Here is an 11,216-nt window from a genome sequence, read left to right on the forward strand (position 1 = left end):
AATCCAACAATACCGCCGAATCAAGAAAAGAATACACAGGGCAGAAAATTGAACAAAACCGCCCACACACTCTTTTGTGTTCTACTCGATATATCATCTACGCATGAACCTAGGTCATGATTCCACTGTTGCGGAATGTTGCATGGGAAACAACAAATTTCCTACGCACATGCAAAACCGATCATCTATGAGAGGGGAGATCATATCCACATACCATTGTAGATCGCTAAGCGGGAAGCATTAAAAAACTCGGTTGATGTATTCAAATGTCTTCGCGATCCGAATCGCAAGCGTCCCACGAACTCCGTCCCGATCTAGTACCCAAGGAACGACAACTCTCCGTTCAGTACACGTACAACTCGATGACGATCTTCGCCTTCTTGATCCAGCAAGAGAGACGAAGAGGTAGCTGTATTCTCAGGCAACACGACGGCGTGGTGGTGATGGTGGTGGAGCTACTCCGGCAGGGTTTCGCCGTGCCATGCTGAACTAGCTGCGAGTTGTCACGAAGTTGTGGAGGGAGAGAGGGCTGCACTATGGCCTGCGTGCCAAAAGCCTCTCTCACGTCCACTATATATAGGTGGGAGGAAGGGGTGGCGTCCTAGGGAAAAACCCCTAGGTTTGGCCGGCGTGTGAAGCAAGGAGGAGTAGTCCTCCTCCAATCCGATTGGAAGGAGGAGTCCCTTCCTATTTCGATTTGCCCCACCTCTTCCTTCCTTTATCCTTCCTCGGCCGAACCAAGCCCACATGGGTGGGCTGGTGCTCTACCCTTGGGCCTCTTTAGTTCTCTCCCGGGTGAGAGGCCCCTCCAGATGGAACTCTGGAACCCATTCGTCACTCCTCGTACTTTACCGGTAATGCCCGAAAATCTTCCGGAAGCCAAATGGATACTTCCTATATATCAATCTTAGTATCCGAACCATTCCGAAAACCCTCGTGACGTCCGGGATCTCATCCGGGACTGCGAACAACATTTGGTTACCAACATCAATAATTCAACTATACCAAAACATCACCAAACCTTAAGTGTGCAGACCCCGCGTGTTCGAGAACTCTGTAGACATGACCGAGACACTCTCCTGTCAATATCCAATAGAGGGACCTGGATGCCCATATTGGATCCTACATATTCTATGAAGATCTTATCGGTTGAACCTCTATGACAAGGATTCAGTTAATCCCCTATACCATTCCCTTTGTCCTTCGGTATGTTACTTACCCGAGATTCGATCGTCGGTATCTCCATACCTATTTCAATCTCGTTACCCGCAAGTCTCTTTACTAGTTTCGTAATACAAGATCTCGTGACTAACTCTTTAGTCACATTGCATGCAAGCCTTTTTGCGATGTTGTTTTACCGAGTGGGCCCCGAGATACCTCTCCGTCATAAGGAGTGACAAATCCTAGTGTTGATCCATGCTAGCTCAACGGACACATTTGGAGATACCTGTAGAGCACCTTTATAGTCACCCAGTTACATTGCGATGTTTGATACACATAAGGCATTCCTCCTGTGTTAGTGAGTTACATGATCTCATGGTCATAGGAACGTGTACTTGACATGCAGAAAACAATAGCAACAAAATGACACGATCACATGCTCTGTTTATAGTTTGGGTCTTGTGCATCACGTCATTCTCCTAATGATGTGATCTCGTTATCAACTCACAACACTTGTCCATGGCTAGGAAACCTTAACCATCTATGATCAACGAGGTAGTCAAGTAGAGGCTCATCGGGACATTGTTTTGTCTATATATTCACACGTGTAGTCGTGTTTACATTCAATACAATTATCGTATGGATAATAATGGTTATCTTGAAACAGGAAATAAAATAATAACTATTTTATTAATGCCACTAGGGCATATTTCGAACAATGGATTCGTCAGCCTCCCGCCAGTTCTTCTTCGCCTCGTCCTTTTGGTTGAGGAATGCGACTTCAGCCTTGAGGAGGTCTTGCGGTGCTCGGGGAGCTCGTGGTGCCTTTTGACAAACCAAGCCCGCGACTCGGTGAGGTGTTCCTGAAAACAGTTTTCCGCCATGGAAAGGAGGGCTTTCCGGTGGTCCAACCTCTCCAAAAGATCAATGTAATGCGCGTGCAGTTGCCCGAAGCTCTTGCTCATGGAGGACAAGATGGCGTGCTCCTTTGCCTCGTCTACCCTCTAGAGGGGTTGACATCCACTCCCCCTCCCGCAGTGGGTACAACTTCATCCATGGTATTGACTTCGGAGTGAGGATGTAAATGGCGTTGGTGTCCACTTGTCCCACATATGCCATCTATTTAAAAAGGCTCATATGGCGTTCGTGGACATCTAATTAAATTAAGTGGCATACTTCGACAACCCACCAAAGCCCACGGAATTGCGGAAGAAGATGCGGGTGTAGCCCTCGGCCACAACGGCGCGCGCGCCGGCGGCCCCGAGCGCGACGGGCGCGTGCTCGCGGGAGGAGCCGCACCCGAAGTTGGCACCGCCGATGATGACGGCGTAGCACGGCGACTCCTCGCCGGGGGCCACAAACAAAATCAGGTAGGCCGCGGAGGGGAGGCCCACGAAGGCGAAGGAGCCGAGCTTGCGGTACTCGTCAGGCTTGGACGGCACCAGGTCAGGTGCTCGGCCGGGATGATCTTGTAGGTGTCGATGTTGTCCCCGACGACGAAGCACTCACCGTGGAACGCGGGGGACGACGGCGAGACGCCCGTGGCGGTGGCCGTGGTTAAGGGCCGAGAGCGGTGGCATCTCGGTGAGACGGTGGCGGGCTGGCGAGGGGCGGCCTGAATGCGGGCTTTGGTGGGCGCAGGGCGCTCGACCGGGGGCTAGCACAGTCGTCGCCGTCGCCGTCGCCGCTTCCGTCAAAGATAAAAGAGGAGCCGCCGTCAAGGTGGCAAGGGTCCGTGTGGTGGAAACTGCAGGGACGAGGCACTGAAACGAACTAGGGCAATGCGGGTAAGTTCTATAATGTCCAATAAACTGTCCACTTACATCCTGACTTCGGAGAAGGCCTCTAAAATTACTCTGTCGGGGAAGTTAACGAACTGCAAGTCGCCTACCTTGAGGTACCGGCTCGGGAGTGGCCCCTGTGATGATGATGAGATGGCCACAACCCTGCTGGCTGCCCCCAACAAAATGGGCATGCCTGCATCGGGCGCTCCTGAAGTGGAAGTGCTCTTGGAATCCTTCACTACGTCTAGGGATGGCTCCTCGACGGGCCTCTTGCTAGCCTCTGTGGCAGCTTTGCGACCGGCTTATTCCTCCACCCCGATTTGGCTTGCTTCTGCAGTGCCCTCCTTGGTGATGTCCTCCTTCATGTCACCCGCGTCAATGTCCACACGCAGAGGAAGATTTACAATACCAAGGAAATTGGACTCAAGGAAGTTCAAGAAGACAAAAAGAAAGATGCAGAATCATAGATTTCGACAATAAGGGACTTACCCTTGGGTTCTTGTTGAGGAGGGGCACCCTGTCCTCCGGGAACATCCGTTGTTGTTGCATGACCACCGACAGTATCACCTACTAGCGCGTCCTCATTGTGTATGGACTTATCGATGGAGGCCCTTGCCGGGGAGCTCCCCTCATGGGTCGAGCATTCATGGGATGCCTCTGGAGGATCCGACCGCGCGTCAGTGGAATGGAGATGGCATCGTCGACACTCGCACCTACATTCACTGCCGGATGCGGAGGGGAAGCCTCATGCCGGGGTTTGACTGATGGGATGAGGTCTATGACCTCCTGCTCCGGTGCAGAGCTTGTCGTGTCCCCCACTATGGTTGTGGGTTTCACTATCTTGGCCATTCGTTGCGCCAAGGTATCCCTACCCTGCAGAAACAACAACAACAACAAGGTCGTCAAGAATGTCGAGGCAATCGACAGGAAATCCCAGTATGAGCACTTACTCGTCTTCTTCCTCCAAAGAGATAAGGGCGGACAAATCCCACATTCCCCCTCCGTGAGCAGATGGAGCGAGAGGTGGCGTGGCTGTCCCAGATTGCTATATTGGTACATCAGAGCTGAAAGGACTCGATGCCTGTGCAGAGGTACTCGCCACGCGCTTCGCAATGGTCCACCTCAGCCGCCGCAGACGGACAACGTCGAAGACGTGATCTTCTTATTCCTCGTTGACCTTCGACGGAGTGGAAGGCCGGCTCCCCGATGGTGGCCCTGCGGAGAACGTAATGCCTTCTCCTTATTCCTCGGGCTGAGAACGGAATAAGAACGAGGAATAATAAGAAGTCTTCTCCTTGGGGCTGTGCGAACCTGAGGCTCTTCGGGTCCTGATCCATGTCTTTCCTGGCCCATCATCTCCCAAAACTTCCCCCGGCAAGTCGAACCCCGGTGCTTCTTTGTCCGCCCCCTCTTCGCCGGCGGTCTCCTCATCATCGTCCTCGCTCGTGGTGGCGCCAGAACTACTACTGCCCCCGGTGAGCCCCGCCTCCGCCACCCTCTGGGCGATGAAATCAACCTCTTGCTCGATGGTGTTGCGGACCAGGTCTCCCTTGTCCGTCATATGCACCTCCGTCCAATTGTTGCACCATTCCTACACTCGCTCCTATGCTGGCGACTTCCATCTGGGTTCAACCCGATGGGCATTGTACACGGGCATCGTCGTCAAAATCAAGTCCCTCGTAGAATTGTTCTAGTGTGGGATGATGGTTTCTGTGATCTTGTACTTCCCTTCAGGGCAGAAGAGCTGGTTCTTCAAGACGGCCAGCTGCATCATCATCAAATGGATGTCAATCCTCGGGCGCAGCCGCGTAACGTCGGTGGGGCTGCCGTACTACTAGATGAAGAGCCCCTGATCCTGGAGGGGGCGATGTGCCTAGCGAGAAGATCCTCGCCCACCATCTCAATGGTGACACCGTAAGCCCTCAGACGGGCGATGCACGCAGTGGCAATATCCAATTTATTCTCCTCTTTACCAAGATTGCTCCAATTGTCGGCATAGACGGTCTTGGATGTCCATGTCCGGTAGAAGACTCGGGGATTCTTATCCATGATGTAGCACCACTCCGCCCACAACTCATCCCAATTCTTGTGCATATTGCCGGGAGGATACATTTCCTTATGGGTGGCACGGGGGATCCACGTGATGCTGCCACAGCGAGCATCCCCTCTACGCGAGGGATTAAGAAATGGAGGAAAAGGGAGTTATTGGGATCTACCCCCAAAAATGTTTCGCATAAATTCACAAAGCCCAAGAACATGGTCATCGTATGAGGCGTGAAATCTAAGAACCTAAACCTGTAGGTGAGAAACAGATCTATGAAGAAGGTGAAGAAAGGGGAACCGACCCTCAGTAGAAGTATGCCGTGAAGAACGGTTACTTCCCTACGCTGGGTGGGCAATCGCATGGGATCACATGCGGCATCGTGTGCGCTTTTGTCTCATTTTCCCACATGATCTTGTATCACTCGATAAGGTTGTTACCCGACAGCATCGAGGGGAGGAAGACATTGTTACTCCTCCGCTCCTCTACCAGCGCCTCTGCCTTAGAGGAGGAGGACTTCTTGGCCTTCTTTGTGGGGCCGGAGGTGGCGTCAGACAACACATGCTTAGGTACCATTACACGCATGGAGGTGGACAACAAGAAAAGATGGTGGACTGGCTCGGGGGTTCCACATCACTCGAGGAGAAAAGCTGGCAAAGCAGCAGATTGGCAAAGGCCAGGCGATGAGTAGCGAACCTGTGGATTTCCTTTTTATATAAGGACGGAATCCACAGAGGCCACATCTCCCCTTCCTATGCAACCGCACCTTCCTGAGATGCGCCACCACTCCCATGGCCCGCATTCAAAATGTGTCATGGGAAAATAGTAAAAAACCATCATCATGGCCGTGGTGAAGATCGGCCATGCATCTGTGCACTGGTTTTTGTGCCTAGGACAACAATCGAGTACTTCAGTATGGTCCAGGCCCGGGGGTTAATGTCGGTGTATTAGAGAATGGATCCCTTAGTACCCTGACTCGTGCACAAATGGCAGCAACCTCGTCGCCCGGAAACACCCTTCCGAAGGGAAGCTCAAACCCCAAACTACAAGACAAGATCGTCGGCAAGCCACCTTCCCGGGAGGGAGAAGACCCGGCAGCCCGCAGTAGGCACGACTCCTACATATCTCCGCCGCTCAACCTCATCACGCTGATTGTCAACACGAGTGAGGTGTCGAGCAGGCAGACAGTTAGGTGGATCTGGTCAAAAGCCTCTCGCAAAAGTCAAGGACATGCAACAGCTGTATTGATACCCGTCCCATTGCGTGTCAAGAAAATAAGACGTAGCTAGGCAAACGACACATAAGGAGAGATGATCCTTGCCGGGGGACACCGTTAGTTGACACCTCATGATGCATTTAATTCTCCTATCCTAATCCGTCACGGTTAGGTATTCGCAATTGTACGTCATGTCAGCAGTTTAGGCAGCTATAGAAGCCACTATTCACCCTTCCAAAAAGACTATTTTAGCCACTATGCTAACCCCTTGCACTAAAAAGGGGGTCCATGGACACCTTTAGAGAGGTCGACACATTGTCCATTGGCACGCGTAGCCGCACTCCTCGCGCTTCCTGGCAGGGTTGTTGCACTACCGTAATTGGACTTCCACCCACATAATTCACACACAGGACGTAGGATATTATGCTTTCTAGTGGCCCGAACATGTCTAAAACCTTGAGAGTGCTTGTGATCTATGAGCCTCTTTGTGCAGGTGCCACCTGTCTTGAACCACAAGGGTCCTCGTAGGTCCCATAGATCGTCGTTCCCCCAACAAAACATGACCGCTTGTTGGGAGGCAACCCAATACTTGTCTTAATATTTTGTTCTAATTTCTATAATTTTGAGTTGACATGATTATTTCCATTGTAATGAATGTTTTTTATGTTTTAATTAGTGTTTGTGCCAAGTAAAGCCTATGGGATTGATTTGGATGATAGTATAATGGATACAGTGCGAAATTCGAAACTTTTATGTCTAGTGAATATTTTTTATCTGCATTTTTTACACATCATTTATATACAAATTTCCTTGATATTCCTATTTTTTCTGAAATTTTGGAGTTACAAAAATATGGTTTTATTGTTGATCAATACAAACCGTTATGTTTTTGATAGATTCTGTTTTTTGGTTGCATAGTTTGCTTCTTTTGATGATGCTATGGATTATATCGGGGGGGGGGGGGGTGGCGGCACAGTTGATGGATAAGTTAGCATACCGCACTTTAAGCAATAACTAAATATGAATCAATTTATGACAATACCCGAAATTTATAATTTGTCTATTATACTAACGGATCTCACGAGGTTTCACTTGAGTTTTGTGTGATGATGTTTTCAAATTTTGGGTGTGATCACGATGGATTAAGGAATAAGGAGTGGCCATATCCAAACCTTGGGTATACCCAAGGAACCCAGTAAGTGCATCTAGTGCCCTTAGTGATTTTGGTGGTTTGAAGAATTATAGGTTAAGTATCTAATGTGTTCATGAGTGTACACATGATCTATAAGTCGTTGAGGAGTTTGAGTTATACAACGAATAACGACCCCTAAAAATGTATATATTTGCGGAAGAAATTGGTCTTATGCTGAAGACTTTGATCGCGAAGAAATTGCGATGAAATTGATATTCGTCATGAAGATATTGAAGATGAGGAATTCGATGTGTCCTGAAGAAAATCTGTTTGAAGACTTTGGAGCATGAAGATTTATTCTTTCTGTTTCATTTTCTTCACTCTTGAGTCATAGGAACACCGTACTATTAAAGGGGGTCAAGGTAACACTATGGAATGAATTTCCGCATGATGCTCAACCCAAGCCTAAACCTAAAAAAACCTCAAGTGAGGAATATGAGAGACATGAGGACTCTCACAGTTGAGAGTCCCGACCATTGTCGCGATTCACGCCACCTCACCGATCTTATCCACACAAACGGTCATAATATTTAAGGGCATTAATGTCAAATCATGTCGGGATGCTCCCAGGTTATGAATAGCCGCCCCCACAACCATTAGCTGGTTGGCTGCTCCGCGAGAAACTAACACTTGTCATTGAGAGAAACCCAAATTCCTCAAAGTCTTCGAGAGTAAATCATCAGCGAGGAAATACCCCAAACACCAAACCACAAACCCAAAACCAAGTGATTGAGCATCACTGAAGAATTTGTTCCTGTGTGGAACTGAGGCCTTTTACCTTTGAGGACCGTGCATCCTCCAAACGGTTAGGCGTCATGGTCTAGAGGAATCCAACAGTCAATTGTGGATCGTCGGGTGACGAAGTTTGTGCAGGTTTGGAAGTCTGCCCAGAAGACTTACCACGAGAGTTGGGCGAGGACTGTGTGTCCTTAGCTCTAGGAGAATACAGTTGGGGCTGTGTGTCTTGGGACTGCGTGTCTTTTTGTTTCAATACCAAGCCGCTCCAAACCAGACGTACGACTGTCATAGCAGTTGGAACTGGTTCATCAACCACTGTCTTCAGTGTGATACGGGTTCTATTTCTTCAATTCTTTCAATTCCTCAATATTGTATGTTGAAGATTTTCATTGTCTTTGTTTGAAGAATTTGCTGAAGACTTTCTCTGAATTCCCTCAACCTCACATTATTCATTCTAGTTAATCCTCACCTACTTACTATATGCATGCGTACTGTGCAAACATTTTTTCATATTCCTCATCGAGAAAACTGTTGTAGTACTACTTTGCACTCCTGATCCTTTGTTGTCTCCGCTGCAAGTTATTCATCAGTGAGGAATCTCCTCAAAAGTAATTTCCTCAGCGATGAAATTATAAAAATCTCCTATTCACACCCTCTAGTCGATATAACGCACTTTCAATTGGTATCCGAGCAAGGTACTCCCTTGTTCTGTGTGATTTTGGTTTAACCACTTGGAGTATTAGTTATGTCGACTGCAGGCATGATTTAAGGTTACTGCAGGATGTCCTACTTTCGAAGGAAAGGACTTCCCCTTCTAAAAGACCAAGATGCAGATGCATCTACAAGCAATTGACAATGATCTCTGGTATATTGTGGAACATGGTGTTCCCTCCATTACTTCCACTGTCTCTGCCGCTGATGTGAAGAAATTCAAGCAACCTGACTCTCAAGCCAAGACTATCATTTGTGGCCATCTGAGAAAAGGTTAGTATGGCAGAGTGAGTGCTTTGGGCTCAGCAAAACTAATCTGGGAAAGGTTGTCCAAAGTCAATGAAGGAATATCAACTCAGCGCGACTCTCGTGTTGATGTTCTTTGCAATCTCTTCAATCGCTTCAAGAGGCTTGACAATGAAAACTGCCAAGATACCTTTGATGGCCTCACTAACATCTCAAATGAACTACAAGCACTGGGAGCTCGAGACATTACTAACCATGAAGTTGTGAAGAAACTGCTAAGATCTTTGGATTCATCACTTGATACACTGGTTCTGATGATTCAAGAAAGACCAGACTACAAGATGCTTGATCCTGCTGATATACTCGAAAGACTCAATACTCATTAATTCCAATAGGAAGAAAAGAGAGATCTATATGGACCAATCTATTCTAAACCTCGTACACTGAAGGCCAAAGCAATTTCCACATCTGAAAAAGAAGACTCATGAGGAAATTCTAAAAGTTTACAAGACGTGGCCAGTTTGGTAAATCTTCAAGAAGAGATATGAGGAAATCAGAATCTTCATCTGAGGACTACAAGAAAAGAACCTGCCACACGTGCAAGAAATCAGGTCACTATATTGCTGATTGTCCATGTTGGGTGAAGGAATCAAAGAAGAAGAAATACAAGGATGAAAGTTCTGATGACTCGAAGAAAAAGCAGAAATCTTCAAAATTGTCATCCTCAAAGTCCTCATCACACAAGAAAACTAGTTTCAGAAAGGCTTGGGCACTTATTGGCAAGGAAATGGATTCTGAGGCAGAATCTGAAGAATGTGATGAAGAGGAGGGTTCTGAAGAAGACTCAGAGTCTGGTGTGGCTAGTCTTGCACTGGCTACCACATTCATCAGCAAATCAATCTTCAACCTTGAAGAAAACAACAACATCATCTATGCTGATGACTTCGCTCCAACCTATTGCTTCATGGCAAAAGGTTCAAATGAACCGAATGGTACTTCCTCCTCTGATTCAAGTGACTGTGAACCTGATGATTAAAAAAACCGAGTTACAGTAAACTTGCCAAGATTGCAACTAAACAACAAACTGCCCTTGAAAAGCTTCAGAAACTGCTAGACATAAGCGATGACCTGTTGAATGATGAAATGAATCTTACCCAAATCCTCACTGAAGATATGAAAAGTCTTCAGTCCAGATCTGATAATCTTCAAGATCGTCATGGCACACTCCTGGCTGATCATGAGAAACTTTCCTATGAATTCCTTCAAAGGAAACTTGATCTTGAGAAGTTGAGGATGTCTCATGATGATCTTTGAATGGAAAATGATTCATTACTCGCTCAATAGATCGCTGTCGCTCAGGTTGAATTAATTCCTCCATGTCTTAAATGTATCAAACGTGAAACTGCCAATTCTTCACCAGAATCATCAAATGCTTCTATTGCTACAAATTCTTCAACAACTCCTGTTGTATCAAATTCCTCATTTGAGGAAACCATAAATGTCACTGACGAAAATGCAGGGCTGAAGGAATTGTATGTGATAGGCATGTACAGAAGTCTCAAAGGGCATCAAACCCTTTGCGATGTGCTCAAAAAGCATATTTTGAACAGGAACCCGAGGAAAGAAGAAATTGCCTTTCAAAGGAAACTCAATGTTGATGGATCATACTGGAAACCTGAGCAGTATCCCAAAACCTCATCGGTTGCTGCTAAAGGGCCTCCTGTTGATCCATCCAATCTAACAAGCTTTGCATGTGACTTATCCTATTCCTCAGATGAGTCATTTGACTCCAACTATAAACTGTTCAAAAATCAATCTGGTGAACTATTTGCTTCATATGTTGGAACTAACTGCAGGAATGGACCACCCATGAGGAAAATCTGGGTTCCCAAAAGCTATTTGGAAAATCTTCAGGTGAATGTCCTCATGACACCACCCTTGAAGAATCTGAACCCCAGATCAAATTCCTCAGGTGGAACAAAGTCTTCAAGAGGATTAAAATCCTCAACTGGTCAAAACTGTGCTCATACACGTGCTAATGCTTCTGATATGCAGGGAAATTACAAGGGATATATATATGAGCATTACTCCTCTAATAATTATGTTCATAAATCCTCAAAGAACTTC

The 11,216-nt window shown here is 47.2% G+C and overlaps 1 pseudogene; it reads right to left on the bottom strand.

Annotated features, from left to right (window-relative positions):
• Nucleotides 1–1,824: 1,824 nt before the first annotated feature.
• Nucleotides 1,825–4,506, bottom strand: LOC123441710 (annotated as a pseudogene).
• Nucleotides 4,507–11,216: the final 6,710 nt, after the last annotated feature.

The sequence above is a fragment of the Hordeum vulgare genome, chromosome 3H (assembly GCF_904849725.1).
Source record: "Hordeum vulgare subsp. vulgare chromosome 3H, MorexV3_pseudomolecules_assembly, whole genome shotgun sequence".
Classification (NCBI taxonomy): Eukaryota; Viridiplantae; Streptophyta; class Magnoliopsida; order Poales; family Poaceae; genus Hordeum; species Hordeum vulgare.